Source organism: Aulonocara sp. 'chitande type north' Nkhata Bay, linkage group LG13 (genome assembly GCF_057382095.1).
Source record: "Aulonocara sp. 'chitande type north' Nkhata Bay isolate Kocher_YH1m ecotype deep benthic linkage group LG13, A_spYH_male_GT1.1, whole genome shotgun sequence".
NCBI lineage: Eukaryota > Metazoa > Chordata > Actinopteri > Cichliformes > Cichlidae > Aulonocara > Aulonocara sp. 'chitande type north' Nkhata Bay.
The window spans coordinates 10,508,007-10,532,786 of NC_141356.1; the positions used below are offsets into that span (position 1 = coordinate 10,508,007).

At 40.0% G+C, this 24,780-nt stretch overlaps 1 protein-coding gene and 1 pseudogene across 2 annotated transcripts in view; one reads left to right on the forward strand and one right to left on the reverse strand.

Moving 5' to 3' along the window:
- Positions 1-24,780, forward strand: part of macrod2 (mono-ADP ribosylhydrolase 2) — a 421,359-nt gene that overhangs the window by 204,568 nt on the left and 192,011 nt on the right. The window lies entirely within an intron of this gene.
- Positions 768-6,817, reverse strand: LOC147315688 (uncharacterized; annotated as a pseudogene). The gene is made up of 2 exons (XR_015124382.1): positions 6,143-6,817; positions 768-3,102 (listed from the first exon to the last, which is right to left on the reverse strand). The product of XR_015124382.1 is annotated as an uncharacterized LOC147315688 (transcript).

Genomic DNA, 24,780 nt, shown 5'->3' on the forward strand with positions numbered 1-24,780 from the left:
CAATACAGTTCTCCCTCTGTGGAAGCATAGACCTGTTTGCATATTCATTGACCTGTGCATACTAAATGTGACAGATGTATATAGTTACATTTTGGTTAGTTTAAGGCATGAAGTAATTCTAAAAACCTCTTATTAAAATGACATGTTGATGAACAGATACGAGTTTTCAGAGTCTTAAGCAAAAGCAGGAGAATGACTTCTAGCTTTTTTGAGTTATGAACAGGTCTTTTCATATATTTTCAAATCTTTTCTATGTGAAGAAACTTAAATTTCAATTTTTTCACCTCATTTTCTGGACTTTTATGATCACAGTGTTCTTGAAATTATTTGGCAACATTACAGTATTCATACTGAGTCATGTCATTTTGAAATAAAATGGCGACATGTTAAACAGTGTTGCGGAAACACTGTTTCTCTTCTGATCTCAACAAACTTTTTCTATTTACCAAGGTAATGTGTCATAGAATGAGATCAGCACTTGTGCCCCTGCTGATATCCCCTGTGACTCACATTTTTCTGATCTACAGGAGGTTGACACCCACTGTGAACTCTCTTGCAGTATTCCTGTGGATCTCCTGTGGATCTCATATATTTCCTCTACTTCCCTTTCTCAAATTACTTTAGTCTCTCCATTTCTCTAGATTGAATTTTTTCCCCCTTAACCCTTACTAGCCCCACTACATTTGTCTAAAAATGTTCATTTTCTGTTAAAGATATTCTATTATCAAAGTACTCAGATGCAATGAAATATCACTCAGACACTTAGAGCAGTTTTAAACGTGCACGGGTGAGAGACTCAGGGAGAGACTCACACACCTCCTTGGTGCAGTCTGGCTTTATTTATACACATCATGAAGCATACAAAAAAGGAAATATCATCCTTATCTTGTCAAGAAAACAGGTGTGGTTTATCAAAAAACTTCGTGTTCTCTACAAGGTTGTTTCTTACTCGTGGGTGGCGGTTTCCTGCTAGTGTGAAGGCAAACAGTGACAATGTGAAGGCAAAGACTGATAATGTGAAGGCAAGCAGTTTCCGTTATAAAGTAGGGAGCCAGCAATTAAAATATGCAGCTGGTTGAGTACAGAACAGAAATATAAACACTCTTAGCTGATTATTATATGAATAATAAAACCTTTAAAAGCAAAAATACTCTGACATTCCCTCCTGTTGTTTAGATTTCTCACATGACAGTACTGTTATTTTTGTCAGTTCATAACCTCTTGTCTAAACATTTTCGGTTTGAACGTCATAAAACAGTCCTGTGTTCAATTAAACTAAACATTACTGTATGGATCATCTTTCAAAATTTCTTCCATTTGAGACGTCATCACATAAGCATTGATAGAAGTTGTCACCATGTTTGATACCATTTTCTTCAGACAGGGTACTACACATGTTGTGAAAACACATAACAGTAAAAGCAAAAATGCTATTCCAACAAGTCCTTTAATCAGAAGGGACTTCCATGAACCACCTAGTAACCATGTCAACCTATCATCAGTGCTTGTGACATAGTCTTGTTGTTCAGCATCTTTAATCTTTCTCAAGGTGTTCAAAGCGTTGGTCATGTTTTGTGAGTGTATGTTGTCTGGGATGTATGTACAACATGTAGTGTCAAACAATACACACAAACCTCCTTTTTCAGCTAGAATCATGTCTAGTGCGACTCTGTGTTGCATCACTACAATGCGTATTGCGTCGAGTTCTTCATTTTGCGCTTTGTTGATTTTCATTGAAGCATTTAGGAACAGTCCAAATCGATAGTCAAGTGTCTCGATCCTCAGCATGTTTTTCCCAACTCCTACCCAAGGGAACAAGGAGTGGAGGACTTTCTGACCATCAGTCCATAGTTTGAAGTTCTTGGGCACATCTGATCCATAGATTGAGTCATGTGGCATTACTTCAGTGACTTCAGCAACTTCACGTTTTGCTCTTGACGTGTGTGTCTCTGCTGTGATCTTGAAGGTGTGGTCTGAAATTAGTACTGGTGCACATAGACCGGTGGAGTTCGGTGGGAGCATGAAGTAGGTTTTAGGCCCGCAGGCCCAAGCGGTTCCCTGGACCCAGAAAGTTCAATCTTTGAAGGTGTGTATTCCTTTGGATTGGGTCAGGTCAAGTGTCTGTGTGCAGTTGCGGTTTCGTCCAAGTTTCCTGTTTCCATCGGAGAAGTTGAAACACATTGGGTGCTGTATGTCCGGCGGCAAAACTATGGCGAATGATTTGTTTTTTGTGTTGTTGGCTTTGACGTTTACCCAATGTTTTTCGTTGCAGGTGTAGTTCCAGTTCGTCAGATTGTAGGCACAAGGGGTTGTCTGTTCAATTAGGATACGTCGTTGTGAAAGTGGTTTCGTGACACGTTTGACGTCTGTGTCACTACACCATGGAATTAGGTCTTCTTTCTTTGTGCTTTGACCTTTTAGGGTCAGTCCTGTTGCCATCAAATCTCTGCGTGTGCAATTGCCAGTTGTTGCTTTGTTGAACACACACATCGCTTCGTCAAGTTCAGGTGCCTTTCCATATATTGTTGCGTGTACGGCTGTTGTTGGCATATGTGAACATACATAGCATTCCGTGCTGTTGTCGGTGCGTGTTCTATCATACACATATCTATACCACGCGTTGTTCATCCATGGGTGGTTATGGTCTTGGTTCAGGTCACGTAGATGCGAATTATCATGTGTCCATCTTTTTTGCAGGTGGTGTTGTTTATTTCCTCTCATCTGGGTGAGTGTTAGTAGGCTCACTAGGAGCGCAATGCTGGCCACTAGGAGGACAAGTGTCTTCATGATGACCAGGCACACCTAGACTTCTGGTGAGTAGACTATTGGCGAGAAGTAAAAAAGGGCGGGATATACCCAATCAGCCCTTCCCTTCACCAATAGATCACCTAGAAGCCAGGGGAGCCGGCGTCTAAGCGTCTGGATTGTCACTCACTTTTTTACAGTGGCTGTGGTGGATCCAAGATGGTCTTTCTGCTATTTTGCAGGCGGTGGGTGTGGTAAGTAGGACTTGGTATGGGCCCTCCCACCTTGGTGAACTCCAATTCTTTCTCTGGAGTACTTTGATCAGGATCCAATCACCTGGTTGTAACCTGCAAGACACTGGAGAGAAATCACTCGGCAGTTGGTTGTTTAACACAATCTCTTTATTTTCAAACAGTTTAGTCATCCATTCTGCTAGGGTAGTTTCCCTTATTGATTTATTAATAGGTTCACTGGTAATTGGCAATGGAAACGCTCTCCCGTGGATGATTTCAAAAGGTGTAAGTTTCTGAGAACCTTGTGTTATTCTCATCCACATCTTTACTAGGCCTAGACATTCAGGCCATGGTCTTCCTGTTTCTTCCATGCATTTTCTTAATCTCTGTTTTATTGTGCCGTTAGTTCTTTCCACTAATCCTGCGCTTTGTGGGTGATATGCACAGTGATGTTTGATGCTAAATCCTAGAGCTTCAGAGACTTTGCTGATGATGTCATTAACAAAATGTGTTCCATTGTCTGACCTTATCAGACTGGGAATGCCATATGTGGGGATGAAGTGATTGCATAAACACTTTGCCACTGATATTGCATCTGCTCTTTTTACTGGATAGATTTCTGGCCATTTTGAAAATACATCTATAATTACTAGAGCATATCTTGATGCTTGGCATTCGTTAAGTTCAATAAAATCCATGTGGAATGTATGGAAAACTAGCCTCTCTTAGGTCTTAAGTTTCCTTGTGAGTTGTGTTGTTTTTTTTTGTTTTTTATTTTTTGACAGAATAGGCATGTTCTTACAAATTATTCGCTAAAGTTTCAAAATTTATAGTGTGTATTGCATTGTTTATCTATACTATATCTCCCTCCTGTTTACACAGGTGTTTACCTCATGTGTCACTACAACCGCTGTCCTGTGTAATGACTCTGTTAATATAGGTTTTCCATCACAGACCATTAAGTCATCTTTCAGTTTACTCCACATTTCAGCCACTTGTTTTGTTCAGTGATTGTTGCAGCTTGTTGTTCGGTTTTTAGTACATCAAGTGGTATTTGTAGGCAGTAGTTGGTTTCTAGTAGCTCTGCCGATTGTTTGCAGCCTGTTTTGCTGCTTGTTCTGCAAAATTATTTCCTTTTGTGACAATATAATTGTCTTTTTGATGTGCTCCACATGTGCACAGTGCCAATTGTTTTGGCAAGGTGATCACTTCCAGCAAGATTTTTTTTTTTTCTTCTCTATAGATGGAACATTACATTCTCACTTGAGGCATTTTTAGATAATTTCTAGTTTTTCAAAGAATTCACACATCTCACACATCTTACATATTTTAAACAAGTATTGTCACGAATTTGTTTCCAAATCAACAAAATAAAATAATCAAACAAAACCGAAAACATACATGAGTCAGGACCCAAAAAGAAAAATGCTGCTACTGAAACAGAGCAGACATGTGAGGGAAAACTGAGCTCACAGACAGCTGCATGTGTTGGCTTTTATGCAGCTTCTGCTCTAAAAACAAATAAATAAAAAATAAAAGAAAATGTGTAACATGCTCATCAACTTAGCGGTGTCCACATATTTAATTCAGCTTCACAATCCTGTAACTTTAGCTGTTGTCTACAGGGTTTGGCTTATTAGTTGTTACTATAGATGTGCTCTATATCTCAGTAATATTTTATCCAGGTTTTCAAGCATGTCAAGTGCCTCTATGCACCTAAGTAGTTTAGATATTTCCTTTATTTTCTTCATCTCCTATGTCATTATACTGAGTTTGAGCAAACCTTAAGCTTGATGCAGACTACTTCATAACAATTGTCCATCTCACATCATACTGACTAGGTTACTTCTTATTATTATCATCTTTTTCTTTCCATATAATAACAACAGTATATTACAACATTTTATCAGTGTATATAAAAGTGTATATTACTATACTACTACTGAGCCAATTTAATAGTTGGGATCATCTTACTCAGCAAACAGATAACTTAGAATTCATCCAATCTGTACAAATTTGCTTCTTCTCTGAACAGGTTTGTGCCTACTTTTTAGACTGGTCTTCTGTTTGCCTCATCTCAGATCCAACCTTCGGTCACTTTCATTCTTTCTGTTGCCTGTCTAACCAAGCAATTTATTATTATATATTTTATATTTTATTTTGTGTCCATCAAGGGCTTCGGGTGATCTGCAGCTTCACCTTTTCCCAAGCTGGAGACATTTACCTTTTCACACACTTTCCTTGGCTGACCAATGACACAGCCATGAACGTCTTGCCAACTATGTTTCATTGTTAATATAAGTTTACAGGTTGTTATCCTTCCTATTATTAGTTTCAATACATTAAAAATAAGTTCTAATGTAATTTTGTCTTTATTTTATTTTTGTACTTCTTATATTTATATCTATTCGTTGAGGTCTGTTTCCAACCTTTTTAAACTACTTTGATCTCTAGTTTTCACTTAATAAGGGTTTTATCAGTCACTGCAGTTTGTCCGGTGCCTGGACATTTTTCTCTAGCCACTGCTCGTCAGCAGTGAGTTTTGTTGATTTATTACCCATTTTTCTTTCTTATTATTTTTATTAGCTCATAGATATATTTACGTTTACACACACACATACACACCCGTGGTGCTTTCTCTGGCACGAGGAATGGGAGAGGCTATTGACACGGCCTTCTACTTTCAAGCTAGCCTTGAAAGCGGTGTCAATTTTATGTGATGAAACACAACCTTTTCCCGTTCCACCAGAACTCGAGCAACCAACGGTAAACAATTCGGTGGAGTAGTTCAGCCTCCTTAATGTGCTGTAAAATCAACTTACTCCACCAACAAAACAGTAAAACAACAGATTATACGCGTAATGAGTTTTTTATTCTGGGCAACACTGTGTCTTTCTACATTGCTCCAAGCCCTCTTTCAGGCGAGCTGCTTCGTAACCTCTACGAGTCCTTTTTCAGACGAGAATGTTACTATCCTGTCGTATTTTGACATTAAACTTGCTCCGAGCCCTTTTTCAGGCGAGCTGTAACCTCTACCAGTCCTTTTTCAGACGAGAATGTTACTTAATTAATCTGTCATACATTGACGGGAAACTATTTAATGTACAGACCACAGGTTGCCTCAGTCGTTTTGCGCAAGATGTGAGTGAGTGCTAAATATTCACCTGAGTTATTGTGTGGTTGCTTTGGTTTCCTTCATCAACCCCTGAAGTCGTGGACCTCTTATAAGAACGCTGGCCAGAACCCGAACGTCACGTCTCTGGACTTTATCCTCTGCCTGGAGAGGAGTCGACAGCGTGGGCTTCTCACGACGTCAGGACTTGACGAAGGTCTCCTATTGGAGCATTGAAAAAATATCAATGTCCACTCCGGCTCGAAGGACCAATTAAATGTTAAAGATATTCTATTATCAAAGTACTCAGATGCAATGAAATATCACTCAGACACTTAGAGCAGTTTTAAACGTGCACGGGTGAGAGACTCAGGGAGAGACTCACACACCTCCTTGGTGCAGTCTGGCTTTATTTATACACATCATGAAGCATACAAAAAAGGAAATATCATCCTTATCTTGTCAAGAAAACAGGTGTGGTTTATCAAAAAACTTCGTGTTCTCTACAAGGTTGTTTCTTACTCGTGGGTGGCGGTTTCCTGCTAGTGTGAAGGCAAACAGTGACAATGTGAAGGCAAAGACTGATAATGTGAAGGCAAGCAGTTTCCGTTATAAAGTAGGGAGCCAGCAATTAAAATATGCAGCTGGTTGAGTACAGAACAGAAATATAAACACTCTTAGCTGATTATTATATGAATAATAAAACCTTTAAAAGCAAAAATACTCTGACATTTTCTCTGTAAATTACAATTAAAACGTGACCCTCATCTTCCAGCTGGCAGCACACGATCGCTTCCCAAAACTATTTAACAGAGATGATTCCCCTAACTGCTCTAAACATCCTTGCTGCCCCCTTTGCTGCCTTTTTCTTACGGTCAGCACATTGCTCTTTGCCCAGAGTGGAAGAAGCCATTCTGCTTGCTGTCACCACGCAGACAGATTCTGGGCTGCTGTTGTCTAAATGATGGATCTGGAGTAGTCAAAGACTGCTGACTCCTTACTGACCACCTCTCTCTCACCACCACACGTCGGCTCCTTAGCCCACCAGCAAGGGCCGCCATGATGGATAGGGCATCCATCGCTCAGCCCAGCCCAGCCCACATCTCCCCTCCACCCTGCAGGGCCTTTGTCAGTCAAGCCTCTGGTGGTAGAGCACTGATTGACACAGCAGAAAAAAAGACAAGCAGGTAAACATAAAAGCCATATTGTTTTCTGCCGATCTGTGGGAGTGTTTTGAGGTCACTTACAGTTCATCAGCGGGCCCAGAGAGAGAACTGAAATGCCTGGTCGTGGACGCAGTTTTCCCTATTCTGTTAATGATTTCATTCGCTTTCTTAAATGAGTTGTATAACATGACTCTGTGTACTGTCACATTTACTGTAGATGCAGAATACTTATAGCATTTTAGGTTTTGTATCCCAAACTACTGAGCTAATCCCTTAAAGACACTAAACACCCAACAGCACATCCTGCAGCTTATTTTGTCAACTAACTGACTGGAGTTGTTTCACTTCCCACTAGAAAAGTTGATATTAACAGAGAGGCTTAAGTGCTGTTGGTGCCCTGATACCATATTGAAGGGAGTGGTTCCCACTGGACTTGAAAAGACCAGCAGCAAAGACCAAGTAGATTCTTTGCACATTTTCTTTTAAATGCTGACCTTTCATTCATTCGATCTTTTTTGGCCTGTCAGTTTAATTTATGTGATCACTTATCCGCATGAGGGCATTATTTATTATTCATATTATATTAAATTAATCTCACTGATGTTTTGAGGTGTGCTGACTTTGCTGATTTTTTTTGTCTCCATTCCCTGTTTTCCTTCCAAGTAATACATGGATATTTATTAGTATCAGATATTAAGTATACACCACCATATTATTATCATTTGTAACCACACATGATGCACTATGTGTTATTTTAAGCCTCTTCCAGTTATTCTTGGCTGTGCGTTTATGTTGCAAGAAGTTAGTGCTGCAAAAATGACTTTACACCAGCATTGTCTTCCCATGGCTGAATGTAAACCTACCAGCATTTTAAAGAAACCTGAAATATACAGTAATATGCACTAGTCAAGTTAATAGATGCTGTATTGAATTGGTTCAGTACACAGAGTAAACAGTTTCAAAGCATTACGGCAGTGTGCGTGCAAACTATTACCCAAAATAAATATAATAAATGAGTGTCTGTTTATGTGGAGATATCCTTTCGTTTCCTTTTCTTTGTATGAGCTTGGAAATGAATGAGTTTAGCTAATCTTTGCATGTTTTTGATGCATGTGCTAAACTACATTTAGAGGAATAATATCAGTCTTTTTCCAGATTAGACATTTTTGACTCTTACTGCACCGTATTTGCACTTATGTCCCATTTTAGTGATAAGATGATAACTAAAAGCAGAATACCCCCTTCGGTTTAGCTGGAGTACCCCAGGGTGTCTCACCGGGAGATGTTTTTCAGCTAAGGCGAGGTAATTTTCACTTCCAGTCTCTTGGTTTAATAGGCACAGCGTGTCACATTGGCTGTGTTCCCTCTCCAAAAGAAACAAAGAATGTAGAAGTCAAAGTGACACATAATTGCTCTGTTACCAGTTTAGTTTTTCTTTTTAAATTCAACATAAAAATTTAAAATCTTACCGGGTATTTTTATTTCTTAAATTTACATGGAACAAAATCTCAGTTCAACTGATGCCCGAGTATAAAATGTGCACTACGTTACTGCACAGCTTAGCAGCTAAAATGTTTGTTGATTGTTGTTTGGTTATCGAGTGAACTCGTCATTGTAGATCAGATAAAAAAGTATTTTAATAATCAGATTTTCCAAGTGGACTTAGAATTTTTTTTTTTTTTTTGCACTGTTGGGTTTTACTGTATTATCAGTGTTTTGGGGATTATTGTCATGCTAAAAATTGAAGCCATTCAGATGCTTTCCAGGTGGTATTAGAAGGTGGATCAAAATATATTTTTTTTCTGTGTTCTCAATTCCACCAATTTTGACAAGATCTCCAACACCACTGGCTGACGTGTAGCCCCGATCCATGGCAGAGCTCTCACTCTGTCCATACTGACAACAATTTGAACCAAAATGTTCAGATTTGGAGTCATCACTCCATAAGAGTCCAGTTCTTGTGTAATTTGGCATACCTCAGCCTTTTCTTCCCATTTCCCTTCCCTCCTTGACAGCCACCTTTCCACTGAGACCATTTCTGATGAGGCTTCGGTGAACAGTAGATGGATCACCAGAAGCGCCAGGTGCATCGCTCAGGTCCTGTGTCAGGGCTCAGGTCTAAAAGGCTGATGGGGTATTTTTGTCACCCCACCAGGCGGCATAGTCACCTCGGATTATCAAATTGAACCATAGTTGTATCTACTAGGAGGGTGAGGGGTACTGACAGGGCTGGTACTGACAGAAACCAGTATATTCGAGGACTAAGCACTGTCACTTCTTATTTCGTCCTCCCCTTGCCCATTTCCTCAGTTTTTTTTAAGGACTCACTGCACACCATGAGTTATGTCAAGTTTTTGGTTGATAGCTCTTATGGCTCAGATTTCACTGTTGAGTGGCTTATCAAACAACACATTTCTCTGAAAATGGGACTGTACAAGGATGGGACTGAAAATGGGTGAAAAATGTATCCAGTGTCCAAAATGAAACTTTGACAAACCTTCAGAAAGCCTCCAGTTCTATTGATTGAAAAATGCATGATGTCATTGGCTCTTTAAAAGCAAAATATGAAGAAATGAGGGCTGGTTCAGGACCTTTGCACAGTACCGCATCACATAATCGTAATAAACATGTTGTCAAGTTTTAATAATTTCACTGACACATGGATTGCTCAAATTATATTTTATAATTCAAAATAATCAATTTCCTTTTTGTAATAAAGGGACATTACATCCAATCCTGTTATATTTGATCTGTTATATTTGATCTTTCTTTTCTGGGTCACCAGGCAATAGCAATTCAAGCCTGAGCCCACAGTACACGAGGAGGAGGATATTGCATTCAAAGCAGTTTACAAGCTCATTACTGCCCTTTTAAATATCTACTTAACTGGTGTATATTTGATGAAATACCAATCCAAGCAGAAATCACCATGCTGCTTTTTTTAAGGCTGAAAATACAAAGCTTTCTCTCACCATTGGTCCAATTGCCCATTAGACTTGAGTTGAGTCTGATGAAAAGAGAAAAAGAATCTGTTTACCCTCTGAATAAAATCTTTTTCACCTCGTTCATTCATTGCATTGAGTAAATTAGTCCCCTTTTAAATTAGACAATTCCACCCACTGTTTTTAGTAGAAAAGGCAACCAACTTAACAGCAGAAAAAGCGAGCCCTTCAAACTGATTGTGTATGCAACGCAACCCTGTGAAAATAAAGCAGAGCTGTTTTTCATAGGGCCAGGGAAAGGTGGGAGTGATGAAGGCTCTGTTTTTTTCCAGGCTTACTGTAGACAGAACTAAGCTATAAAAAATTATCAAAGAAAACTGATGAAAAAATGATCGATGAAAGCATTCCCAACCAAACGGTAATGCACGGCAAAAAAGTAAAATCAAAAAGTGATGATTTTATATTCTTCAAGAGCAGTGTTTCGACGTTGTTTTGAGCGTGCTTTCCAATCAGAGGAGGTAACATTGGAAGTTGAAAAAGTCTGTGAAGTGTGTAATGAGGTGACACCTGATATTCTCTTGGGTCTGTGTTGCATCGGGCTGTAAGGCCTCCATCTGTCAGGGGCCACCAGTGGCTAATCTCCCCCTGCATACTAGGAACTGATCCCACTCACCTCCAACCTGAAGTATTCATTATTCACACACAGACTTTAGCCCACACTGAGCTCTATTTAGTCAGAGGAAAATGTCCTGCTCTGCAAGATAAACAGGGAGCCTTACCTAAGCGTGAGGTAGCAGTTTTGGCTGTCCCTGTCTCACTGCACTTCTTTACTTATCTCTGATAATTCACACCTTCTGCTGCTCCTTTGTGCTGCTCAGATGACTAAGTGGGGAAATGGGCTGTGGAAAATGATCATCAATGCAGCTGGCCTGCTGACAAGAAAGGAGCATTTTCTCTTCTGTTGTCAAGAAAAGGAACATCCATTTATGCCCTGCACGATTCACAGCGCTCTTTTTTTTTTAAATTACATTTAGATTTCTAAAGATTGGATGTTTTTTATCTACATGTTGGTCAGCTTATACATGTTCTTTTTATTAGCTGGCAAGGTTTGAAAAAGTATTATGGTTCACATGTTATTCTGATAAGTGTACAAAGCATAAATAATACCACGAATCACAGCGGAAATACTAATTGTTTAGCTACTCCGTCGTATAAATCGTGGATTTTCTTTGCTCTGCTGGATTTTCCTTACAGCTCCTTAATGAGACATTTCACATGAATATACATCCCTCCATCATATTTAAAGATCGTGTATTTGGTGATTGGACGGCGAGGGTGTTACAGAACCACAGTTTGCTTTAAAGCGACGCCGTTCGTTACCAGAAACAAAAGGAGCAATTTGAAATCATAATGAAGCGTTTATTGTCTTATGGGGATGGGAAATGTGGCGTGTGGCACGCTCTGCCTCGTAAATCTCTGGATGTCACCCACGGCATGTAGATGGATCTCCTCTCCTGCGGATGTCTCCAGCCCCATAGAGCGCAGCTTCGGCAGACTAATGAACACAGAGAGCCTTGAGAATGGTAAACAAGTGCCTGATTAATTGGTCCTCTGTTTCCATTATTTTAGCGGTGGAATACAAGATGCCCTACAATGGAATATTTTTGATCAGTTTTCCTTTTTTTGTACCTTACTTCACTAGAAATGCGGGTGGCTTCTCTGTGAAGGATAGTGTGTGCCAGTACTGTCCTGCTTAAAAGAATGGAAAATACTCTCAAACTATTGCAGCTCAATTAGATTACAAGAAGAGCCTTGGCACTTGGAACTGTATGTAACTGACCCCGTTTAGAAAAACAGGCAATCTCATAAGAGAGCTAGTTGATTATGGTGCATCTATCAGGAGTCCTTTAATCAGTGCCAGTCTTTTTTGTTGTTGTTGTTGTTGTTGTTTTTCAAAGGCACTATTTGGCACTAAATTAAGCAATGCAAAAAAACAATATTTGAACCTTGAAAATGTCCACTGCAGTCATTTAGTATATCACTCACGCACAGCAACTTTGAAAGAGTTGACAGGATGATCAAAAGACGAACCACATTGGATGTCTCTGGCTGTCAGAAAGCACTGTGGATCATGATTTATTAAATTATCTTTTGATTTTCGTCTTATGAAATATATTATGTAACCATCTTTGTGCCAAAAACTTTCCCTTGTACTGCGTACATGCCTGATACTATGCACGCAGACAGGCTCAGCGGTTGGTAAACTCAAAGATTCCAGGCAGAGGTCCGTGTCTCGCGCACTTATGGGTAAGTTGAGTGACTCTGGAAACTGCGGCTCTTTTGGAGCGATCGGCTTAACGAGGTGAATTGTGATTGCAAGTGTCTGCAAAGGCCCTGCTGCTCCAAATCCTGCTTTAGTTTACTGAAATTTTTAAAAGGCCCAAAGAACTTGAGCTCTTGGCTGCCTCTCACCACACTGCTCTCTGAATCATTGAAGGGCCATTGGATTATCAATGCATGAGAAAGTCCTCAGTACTAGCACTTTAGAAAAAGCCTTTAAAAAAAAAAAGGCATCCAAACAAGTGCGACTCATCTGAACGTGTCTCCAAAAAATACGAGTGTGCTTCTGTGAGATTTAAGTGTGCTCCTTTGTCACAGTGATCTGACAGCTCCTGTCACTGTGGAGCCTACAGCGCTCATATTATTTGACTGCTTGCAAGCAAATCTTTATTACATTGTTCCGTAAGTATTCTTTTTAGCGCCACATCCCAGTTTGCTTATTGTCACTGATTATGATGTTAACGCTTTTGCTGATAGATGACTTGAATTACCATGAACAGTCATTAGCTGCTTGCCTAGCTGTGACAGGTGGTCAGAGTTGACCTCTCCGCACTACCTTAAGCATGTTATGTCTTCATCTCTGATTGCGTGCCTCTCCAGACAGATCATTTTTCAGCTTCATAGCTGGATACACTTTCATACGGACATAACGGACATAACATTGCAAGTCTGTTTTCCCCTTTCAACAAGGCAGATGCACCATTGTAAATACGTACTTATCTGTGCTACAAAAGGACTGATGTTGGAAAAAGTATCAAAAAGCGAGCCTGCATATTAATGTTTGCATATTTTGGCACAGATGAGTCATTATGCTTTGAATGTGCCGCACCCCCTTAGCGAACACGCTGTTGCAAAAATCCACACAGTGTTATAAAAAACATTGATTGCACTGCTACTCTAATTTTCCATGCGTTTTGGTCCATCATTTATCTGAGCAGGCAATTGGGCTGCAAATGTCATCCTGCATGACCTCCTTTTCCCCCTCGATTAGACATGTTATAATTTGTTTGCATGCAATCAAATGCCATTGTTTTGCCCTTTTCTACTTTTTGGTTTATTTTTGCCATCTTAATCATGAGTTTGCAGCGATCAAAAGTTAGTAAAAAGAGCCCATGTGCATAAATTTGTTTCCAGGAGCTTTGATTGTCAGGCGTCTATTCGGAGGATCAGAGAATGAACGTGTGAATGTTTTCATCACAGATCTAGTGGAGCATCTCATATGATTCTCACAGCAAGAACTCTGCCACATCACAGTAGACGTGCTATATCAAATGTATCCAGTATAACCGTAATGATAAAATCGTAAACCTCCTCGGGCTTGTAGATAGCCTAGTTAGGCAGCTTGAGCTTGAGACTTCTTATACTGTAGATACCGAACAAGGATTTTTTTTTTATATGTATGGTTGCTCTGTTGGGATTGCTCTGTTCTTTGTAACTCTACAAGTTTTCCCGATGAGAACCAGCATTTAAGTGTGTGACTGAATGGAGCTGTTGCGTTTTACTGTAATGCAATGTTTTTGTGGCAGGTATCTTGCATTGCAGTACTGGGGCGGGTGCACTGCTTGAGACTGCTGAACATTTCTGATAGATGTAGAACTGAATGCTGAGTTTTTCTCATGCTTCCACTCTCTTTTTCCGAGAGTTCTGGGTAAAATGTTTGTAATGCAAATAAGGGCACTTCAAAGAACGTCTTATTAGCATTTTCAATAGGAGAAATGTTCCATTGTGTGGAAAATTCGATTATTTGAAATTTTTTTCCCTCCTTTTGTATGTTAGAACGAACTAAATGAAGCTTGTGTTATCGTTTTTCTTAAAGTTTCCAACTTTGCTAAATGTTAAATACGTGACCTTGTTGGCTCTTATCTCATTCTTTGGCTCATGTGCAAGAATTAGTCCGGCCGGGATAGTCGGACACATCTGATTTTGGAAGCACAGAGATTGATTGGGTGCTGTGTTTTTATTCAGTGTTTCGCCACCTCGGGCGATGTTTCTCCCTTTGTGCTGTGGGATTCAGCAGCCCAGGCTTAGTGTCATTGTTGAGTTCTATATTAAGACTATTGATTACACTGTAAGTGTGGCAGTGGGGCTGAAGTAAGTAACACACCAGTCCTATCACTGTTTTGGTGTTTCTGAACAGGCACACTTGTCTGGCAGGTGAGCAGATAAATAACCCTTAGTGTCATTTTTTCTTTTAAACGAATATTTGTATTTTATAATGTCAGTCAGCTGTCTGCAGCCTTTCCCTCTTAAATGCCCCTGAATGAGCCAAATAGCTTAAGCATTCAATTTAATTGGTTGAACCTGTGTGGAATTTTCTCCATTCATGGCAACGCCTTGTGCTCCTGCGCCGAACAGATGCCGATGTTCCCTGCAGCATCGTTGATTATGACTGGTATCGTAGTAATTGAGTTGCTGTCACACTGTTGCGCCTGTGCTGAACTCCACAGCCTGACTGGAGCCTGCTTCTGTCAGAGAGCCTTGGGCAGGCGGGTGGCAGTTGATGGAAAAAGACCGAGCAACCACAGCAGCCCATCAAAGAGCACCAATTACACCCTTTTGAATCATTTATGATCTCCATTGTTTTCACCAAAAAAAAAAAACTGCACAGAAACACTTCATATCCTCTCGGCTGTACTTTTTTTTAAACTTCTTCTCCAAGCTGAACCTGGTCTTTCCTGCTGCTTCCAGGAAAGACCTGGACAAAGATGTCATCCTCGGCATTTGTGCGCCTCTCTCTCTCGTGTCCCTCGAACAGGTGCCTGTGAATGAGTCACCCCTCTTGTGTGCTAGAACAAATTTTGAGGGGAAGTAATGACTGTTAAGAGCTTCACAAACATATGCAATGCAATTATGCTTAATTATGGGTGATCAACATTTGCATAATCTTTATCCCAGCTACTCCTCAAGAACCAATCAGATGTTGTTTTTTTTCCAGCACGAAAGTCACATGAATAATTTATATCAGTAAAATATATCTATTCTGTGTCTCAGTGATCTCAGTGGCTATTCAGCCTCCTCAGTCATCTATCATTTATGATGGAGAGTTAGGAAGGCTCCCTGATTGAGCTAATGAATGCAAATGCACTGTGCAACTAGCAGGGGTCAGTAGCTTCACTCCCCCTCCCTATACCTGTTTTCTTCACTATCAATTCGCTCCAAGCCCATAAACAAATGTGGCATGTCATTTACTATGGCTGTGAAACGATTAATTTTCATAAAGAAGGAAAGAAATGGCCATCTCTTTGGTACTTGGGGCACCTGCATGTGTTTTGACAGTGACGATAAGCATACATGGCAGCTCAATTACGTTCTCAGCCCTCGTTTTCTGTTTTATTTAGGTGATGGGAATCCTCTCTGTGAGCAACCCTTATGGTTAAATACATGGAAAGTTGCATTTATGGTACCACCTGCACTATTGCTTTTTCATTTGGCACCCCGGTGCGTCGCATGATACTCTGGTGCTTGCCCTCATGTAAAAAGAACATTTTTAATAAATGGGAGGCACATGCGTATACTCCACAGCGGGCTGCCTCATGCATAAATGCTGCGCTTTGCCTGTTTCTGTAGTCGCTGTGGTCCACAAGAGGCTCGTGAAAAAGCATTGTATTGTATCGTACAACAGCTGCGTGCCAAGTTATGCTGTTATGTGCGTCGTATATATATATTTCAATCTTTTCTGATGTATGCTGTGCATCGCACTCGCAGTTTCTGGCACGAGTTAAATGCATTTAAAGAAACCTCATAATCGATGCGAGACATCTTTACTTTGAAGTATCGTTTGGCGTCATGTATTAACAGCTTCTTTTAACTGTGAACCTTAGTTGATCTGACTTTAAGTAGTTTTTTTATAGAGCAGCTACACTGAAAGCAATAAACGATGCTCCTCTCCTTTGTTTCACACTATCCCAGTAGATTTAACCTTTGATTATTAACTATTATGTCTGTTCAGTTTAGTGGATCTTTAGCTTCTCTATTTACCGAGTCACTGATGGATGAGCGTTTTTCCTGAAATCCACCCGCTTCGGGCTTTCCGTGTCATTTTTTAACCGCCTCAATTTGGTAGCGCACAGACTGTGTCCAATTGAAATTAAATTCATAAATTGTCTCACTAGCAGATGGTTTTGACATACAAGACTTTTAAAATCCATTTTATGTATTTGGCATTTTGTTTGTTAGTTAACAGGCCTATTAAGTCAAAGAAAGACTAATGATTGGAATTGCGGATTAATCAGGCCTTAAAGTGAAATTGTTCGATGCAGGATTCAAAACTGAGTGAGACAAGCCTCTATCCTCACTATTATCTTTCCTTACAGTAATGTGGCTAACATCTCTTTAGATGTTCAGGTTTTGTATGCTGTCTGTTTAGAGTTTTTCGACCCAAAATGTAAGTTTTATTTAATAAACACATATCTAATGCACAGTGGGTTTTCACTGACACGAGTGGCTGATTTTTACAGAAAGGACACATAATGGACAGGCACTGACTCGCCGTATTCTTTCACTGCAGCACTTTTATTCACTATATTCATATATTTTAGTCAGAACTGAAACACCCGTAAATACAAAGACTGAGTGACATTATCTGCTGGCAGTACTTATATGCTGTTCTTTTTCCTCTATCCCTGGCTTCCACAGTTTTGACAGCACAAAGCACTCCTCCCTCCACACAAAAGGACACACACACACAAACAGTGTTTCCTTTTCCACATGTCCAAATGTGAAGCTCTACCAGGGTTGTCTACCATTGCCAGTGTGACCTTACTTTTTTTCCCCCTCTGTAGGCAGGCCGAGTCTGTTCTGACAGCTCTGCTTTTGATATTTATATTTCTACAGAATTTTAATTACTTTGTGCTTCATCTTTCATGCCTCTCCATTGTAAGCATGCCCATAACCACACGCAGTTGTGTTGTTTTACACCCTGGCTCCCAGATATTGACTTTTCCATTCACAAACACATGTGTCCCTCTCTGTTTTCCCCAGGGCATTAGCATGCTGTGTTCACCTGCCTAACAGGACGAAGCACGCTGTACCGTAGACATAACACACACAAAACTTCTCTTTGACGTTTTCTGTTTTTACTCACATGTAGGTAAAGCTCAGACTTTGTTGCTATTTATTTCTCTTTTCTTTTTTTTTATATCGTTGATTGTGAGCCAGGCTACGATGTACAATGCTGGTTCTGCATTGCTGGCTAAAGAAAGAAGAATAAATGCAACAAGATCCATTTAATGCACAATACAGCATTATTTAATCCGTAAACACATGCCTTGGAATGGATTATCCTGCTTACGCTCTGGTCATTCAGACAAAACCCTAGAACAGCTTCACTTCTCTACAAATCAGCTCTAAATGCTTTTTTTCATAATTATATTTTTTGCTTGCATCATAGCAATTGATGCAGCGCTATTACAGTATTGATAAAAAAGTAATAAGACGTTACAGATTTGCAGTGGTTGCACACAAAAGTTGGATATATTACACATCATCCGGTAGTATTAATGAAGATAATTTATTAATACGTAATTGGCATGTCAGCTACAGTATATATTTGAGTTGACTGAAATGCCAACAGTTTTAAAAGTTTTAACAGCAAGTGAAATAATTAAATGAACATCTATTGTTTGCAAACAACACTTTAATCAAAAAACAAGTAAATTGTAACCCTTTAGCAAAATAACTCTGACAAACTGCCAGCGAGATATGAAAACGAGTCTCTAATTTCAGGTGGATTTTGATTCGTTAAATTCAGCTCCCGTGTTTTCAATAATTGCAGCAAACAGTAATCACAACATGACAATTTCAGGTTTTTGTCAGCAGCCTCTGTGCTGATGCGATCAATCTTTATACTTTACTAATGAGTGTAAAACAAATACCTCAACCAACGCGTTAATCCCAGCTATAAAGGACAATCTAAACCATGCCTCCAGTTAATCAGAAGAGATTTGCTTTTCCACACTCTCACCTTTCTTTTATCCTTTTTGAATTTGTTCAACTTTACTTTGCGTCTATCGTGGCTAGATTCATACCTGCTATCATTTATACTGCCTGCTAAGAATTAGGGGGGAATAAATAGCGTTATAGCCCTACTGATGCTATCAGTTTAACATAAAGAGGCTCTTTCCAGATAGAGAGCCTAACAGGCTGCCTTTCTGCATGCCAGATATTCTGTATGAGATGAAACGGGGCAGCAATAAGTAATTGTGAGTGACATTTTTCACTTGAGCACATTTACTTGCTTTTCAAAATGTCCATTATATGCAAAACAGAAGAATGTGTTTTGTCTCTGCTGGATTCATGCATGTGGTTCAAGCGGCATGAAGCCCTTTAAAGGGTGTTTATCTAATCATATGCATAGTTTAGAAATGCGATAGGTTTGTCAGCCGGTGATGATGTGACGGTTTGTTTTTAGATACTAAATTTCCCGACAGCCCAGTGTTTGTGTGGATGTAAAGGGGGACCCAGGTTAGGTGAGCATAGCATCCGTTCTGTCATGTCAAAGTACATTGTTTGTGGCAGCTCGGAGACAGAGTCTCACTCCACTTCCCCTCATGGCCGAACTTAATCTTTCCCTCGGCCCCCATTGAAGCGTTCCTCCTGCAGACCCTGCTCCCGTGAGGAAAATATCATGAGAACGTTCAGGTTTTTCTTTTGAGCTGCATTTTTCTTGAAAGCAGGCAATCTGTAGTCTAGATAGTGTTACAGCTTACTCCTATCTCCTTGTTTATCTTGCCTGTGACCTGTGAAATCATGTAAATGCTAATGGAGCTTATGCCAAGAAACTAGTTTCTTATTTTGATTTATTTAACTTAGAGCTATTTAAACTGGAATTCTATCCAGTGAACTTTCATTTTCTTCACAGCCCTGTCATCAGGTAATTATTAATAAGGACATGAGCAGCAGGAGACACCAGTTCAGCCAGAAGGCATATTCATTATGTGTTCTCTGTGTCTGCAGTGGTTTTAGGCTAGTCTGCGGTTGGTAGCTTGAGAGCTCAGAGTGAAGAGAACAAGATGGCTACCTTGGGCACCATTTCTGGCACCGTTGTTGGAGAGAAGCAGTCTGTATTACTGCTTTAGCATCATGAGTACGAGTGAAGCCATTTTCTTTTTCTCTGACAACTAAGCAGAAACATTAAAGATTCATTAACTGCTGTCAGCTCGAAGCTTATTTCAGAGTGGCACTCTGATGGCTCTCAACATAGGCTCGTCCTGAAACTAAATCTTCTTTGTACTTCACTATATCGCTCTCTCTGTATATATATGGATCACAGGAAAAGAATCCACTTTGTGGTGTGATTAAAAAGTGCAAAGTCAGTCAGCCAGATCTTTTGTGTCCATCAAGTCCATTTGCACTGTGCATGCAGATGGTGTGCACTTCAGATTCCCGTGTAAATGATAGAATCAACAATTATTCCGTTCATTTTTGCATTGATCCCTGTGATAGTTTAAATTTAATGGCTTTGTGCATTAGAGCAGTCAAACACCGGTGCGTTTCGATAAGAGGATCTGCTTGATAGGAGCTGCATCCTGAAACACTTTGTTGCATCTCCATAATCTCATGTCCTTCGAAAGATATTTAGAAATCTGAAGCATGCATAATATCCTCCTCTTAATCGCAAATGGAAATTTTGCTCTGTGATTCATGCAACAGCTACAGTCAGGATCTTGTCATTATTCAGACAAATGAGGATTTGGATTCAGAGAGCTGCTTTTTAATTTTACTGGCAGTGTTACCAATCTCCAGCCTGTTTACCTCCTGCTTTGATAAAGCTTTTTAATCCTCGTTTTCAAAGCCCTAACTTGTTTTCCCTTATGTTTTCCTCTCTCACGTGGATAATAAACAAAACTTTTTCAAATAGTTGTGTTCTAAACGAGAATCTAATTTGCTGTGTCAATTAATTAAAAATATTTGAAATACTGTGTGCGCATTTCTGATAACAATTTCTTTTCTTGTGAAGAGGTTTTACTTTTTTCCTATCCAGAGAAGGAAGAAAGGCTTTTCATTCAGTATAAAAAATACAAAACCGATGGCTGTTAGTTGCGCGTGCTGACTGCTGGCTATATAGTTAATAGCTGTGTCTTCTCAGCCGGTCTATATCTGTGGAAAGCGCAGACCAACTGAGGCCGCTAAGACACAATGTGGAAAAAGGAAACATGGAAAGACTTTTGTGGGATGGCATCTCATCAGCTGTTCCCTGTCATCCAATTCATTTTGCATCTGGAGCCTCTTGGGTCTGCAGGAGAACACACTTTGCATTATTTAGATGGGCAATCACTCAGAGATCCCTCTGTTTGGCCCTGCAGAGGAGCAGGGGTCTAAAAATATCACCTCAGCAATGTGTGATTTTCTGTGTCATATCAATGGGACCTCCAGGTATGTGCATTTGTCTCCAAAACCATATTTCAATGTGAAAGTGGCAAAGGGATGAATGCTTGTGTGCACAGGAGAGGATTCACACAGTGGGTTTCATAAATAGGTGTCCTAGATTCCTCACTCTACTGCAGCCATTTGTTTGATGGACACAAAGACAATTATGTATGAAGGAATTGTCAAAAATTGCTGACGCTGATGGACGCAATCATTTGTGCCAGGTCGGCATTATCGTACGATCGTCGTCGTCATTCATCGTCAGTCTTTTGTGCAGAACAATGAAACTGGGTGGGGGAAAAAAACAATATCCTAAATATGTAAGCTCAAGATAATTTTGCACCGCTGCTAAATGTCAGGGCTTGCATATTCACTCGAGAATTTATTATCCTCATCAGCATCATCATCACCAAACCATTTTCCTAGCATATTTGAATACACTTGTGTGGCAAGTTTGCATAACTTGGCAGTGGTAGTCGCTCAGACTTTAAAATGTTTACCAGCGTCGTTGTCATTTGTTTCCACAGATTCATCGTACTGCAGACCTCTGTGGGATTAAAGCAGTTTGAAATAAATAGTTGCTACGATCTTACAGCAGCAGCAGCAAAATTCAAAAAATTCATGTTGTTTCATTAAAAAAGTGCTTCCGTTTCAACAAAGTGATTAATTAGGTGTTTTAAGACTTAAAGAGTAGTTCGTTTCCTTTATGCCGTAGGAAAGTTTAGAAAGGCGCTACAAAAAAAGATGAATTAATGAATGGCAACTTTATCTTAATGTGAATGCATTCCCATTTTTCCAGTATAAGTGACAATAAAAGATGAAGAGAGCCCATTCAGGCAGAAGTGTGTGGGTTAAGAAAAAAGACACGTGGCCCCATCCGAGTTGTGCTTTTTTTTTTTTCCATGGATAACAAGCTCCCTAGCCATGAGGACCACATCTCCAGACACTATGGAGGCTTTTCAAAGAGCAGCCATCTCCTTTCTCTCCCCCCCAGAGCCCAATCTGGCCTTAGTCGTTAAGGCATGTTTCAGCGGCGTACCCTCTGGCATATCCCCTGCTGCTTCAGCCCCCCTGCTATCCTGACGGAGCCGCCGCCGCCGTCTTCCACTTGAATTTTTGAAATTAAAAAAGGGGAAGAATGTAAAGGGAATGACTGTGCATACATGAAAGGCTGGGAAAGAAACATAAATGAGCAACAGGCAGAGAAAGAATTTGAAGTAAACAACATCATTATGACTCCCTCAGCTATGGCTTTGTGAACTGGTCCAAAGTGTTTGTGCAGATGGTTGTTATGGTTGTTACTGTAGTGTTTAGACAAGGTAATTATTGCACACAGCTACCAACTTAGTTGAGCAGTCTCCCACTTAGTGAGTGGCCTTGATGAAGGCAGAAGGATAAAGAGATGTTGGCATTCCCTTTCTGGTGTACAATGACTTTTAATGCCCAAGCAAAGGAAATTATTATATTTCACTTCACAGTTCCGGTCTGCATTGTTGCTGATAGCTCGGGCCGAACGAGATCCCTGACATCGACACCAAGCTGTCTGTTCGGTGTTACATGAAAAACATCATTTAACTTACTCAATTATTATAAACGATCGTACTTTCACTTTTTCTGTGCTGTACCCAAACACAGACCTGCAGAGGCCTAGCAGGATGGCCCTGCACAGCTTTCAGTTGAGCGCATATACATGCTTTAAAATTTCCTCCGACAGAAGTGGGACACAAAGAAAATGCTAACTTCACACAAAAAATGACAACAGCCTTCAGAGAGGTTAGAGTGCAGAGACAGTGACTAGCAATGTTGTCAGAGCAGGAGAGGTTATGGTATTTTTTTGTTTGTTTTTATTTTAATTTTTTCGCAGGACAGTGATACGTGACACTTTAACCGAAATGCAAACAGTATTGGTTTCGTTTCTTTATGTATTTTTACATCTGGGATAAATGAAACATACCCGACGGTTCCCCAGCATCTCACCTTTGTTCTTCGTCTAGCCCCATGGCGTGGGTGGGCCGTGTTAATAAGACTTCTTAATTAACCCCCACATTTCATGGCTCTGATTAACATTTGGGGTGCGCTGTTCGGGGTGCATCTTGTTGCCTCTTTCTTAGCCCTTGCCCACCAGGCAGATGGTCAGTTATTAACAGTAATTAAAACTCCCATCATTGATCACGGTTCGTAATTGTATTTAATTTGAAAAGTATTAATGATTAAAAGCCGCAGCTGCGTGGTTTGAATGTTAATTGGGACGGGGACCAACAGAGGGACACAGAGTGCCAGTGGAAACATCTCACAGGGCTCACCCTCGCTGTTGCTAGCAGACTATTCCAATTACACGTGCAGGTAATCCCGATCACGGCATTACTGCCGCTTCTGAGACAGCGATAATCATTAGCTGAAGCTTATTTCATCGCAAGCCATTTGTTTATTCCTGTAACTGATTTGGCGGTAAACACACTGTAAACAATGCTAATATCATTTGCAGGCGAACTCTATGCAATGACATTTTCTGGATTTTAATGAAGACAAAATGGTGTCTTTGTTGTGGAGGGGATCTTGAGGGAGCTGCAAGACCTTACAGAGAATAAAGTAGGTCAGCTGGCTGACATAGGGCGCCTGTGGACATGTTCTTTATGCTGTTACTGCTTTGCACACAGCAGCCTTGCACAGAAAGGAAGAAGCCATAGTTAACATTAGTAACAGCTTGTCATTAGAGGAAACTAGCCTGAAGGTATTTATTTGATCATCTGAGTGGTTCTTGTCCATCACGTTGTGGAGTTCGACAGATACTCAGACAATGCGCTGAATGCCTGAAACTGTAGTGTGTCATTTGGTACCATTGTCTGTGTGCTGGTGTGCTTCTCACCAAAAGACAGCACTATGCATAAAATGCTCATAATTTCAGTCTCATTTTTTCATCATATGCTATTATTTCATTCATCATTCTTAAGTCTGCAGAACATTAGTTTTCTGCCTTTTTATTTTTTATAAAAATCGATCCATCAATAAATTCATCACGACTGGGTCTACACACTTAGAAGATTTTTAGCTTTTTTTAGGCTCATGATGGCTATATATATATATATAACAGCCAAATGACAGTACAATGTAATGGAATAAATGATTAATAGAAACAACTGCTATAAGTAGATGCTAGATGTTTATTATTATATGCTGCGTGTCGAGTAAGTTAAAAGACACCTAATTCTACTATGAAATTGTCACCTGTGAGTGGAAAAAATGACGAAGACGGCTGATTCTGAAACAAGACGGATTGACAGCGAGATTTAATGACAGGAAGTCTTGCCTACCGCTCAAGCTTCGTCTTTATTGATTTGTTGTCAAGGATATTATAAAAGAATCTGCAAAATCCAAGTGTTACTGCTGACTGCAGCCCATGAGTGACAGACAATTAAAACAGGAATGGGATCCTTGGAGTGACACCAGATGAAGGCTCTGTGTGCCAGGGAAAGCAGTCTCTGGAGTTAATAACAGCCTCTATCGGAGACTGTTAAAAGAAACTGGCAAATTTTTCAGCTGCTGAAATGTGAGGATTTTTTATATTTGGTGGTTTTTCTTTCTTTCTGTCTTTTTTGGTTACACTAATGCCTTTGCCTAGACTAATTTTCCACTAGAGAGTTGATGATAGAACACTTATTTCATGATAATCTAATATTTTTGTGTCCTAATTAGTCAACGCTGTGCCAAAGCTGAGGTTTCGATTAAGATAAGACAACCAGTAGATTATTGTCTGTGTACTAAAGATTGTGCCGTCCTCAAATTGGGGTTAATTATCTCACGGCAGAAGTTTTGCTGTAGTTTTAATGTATTTAGGGCCGGTTTTCTGTTCGCTAACATCAGCTGTAGAGTTTGGC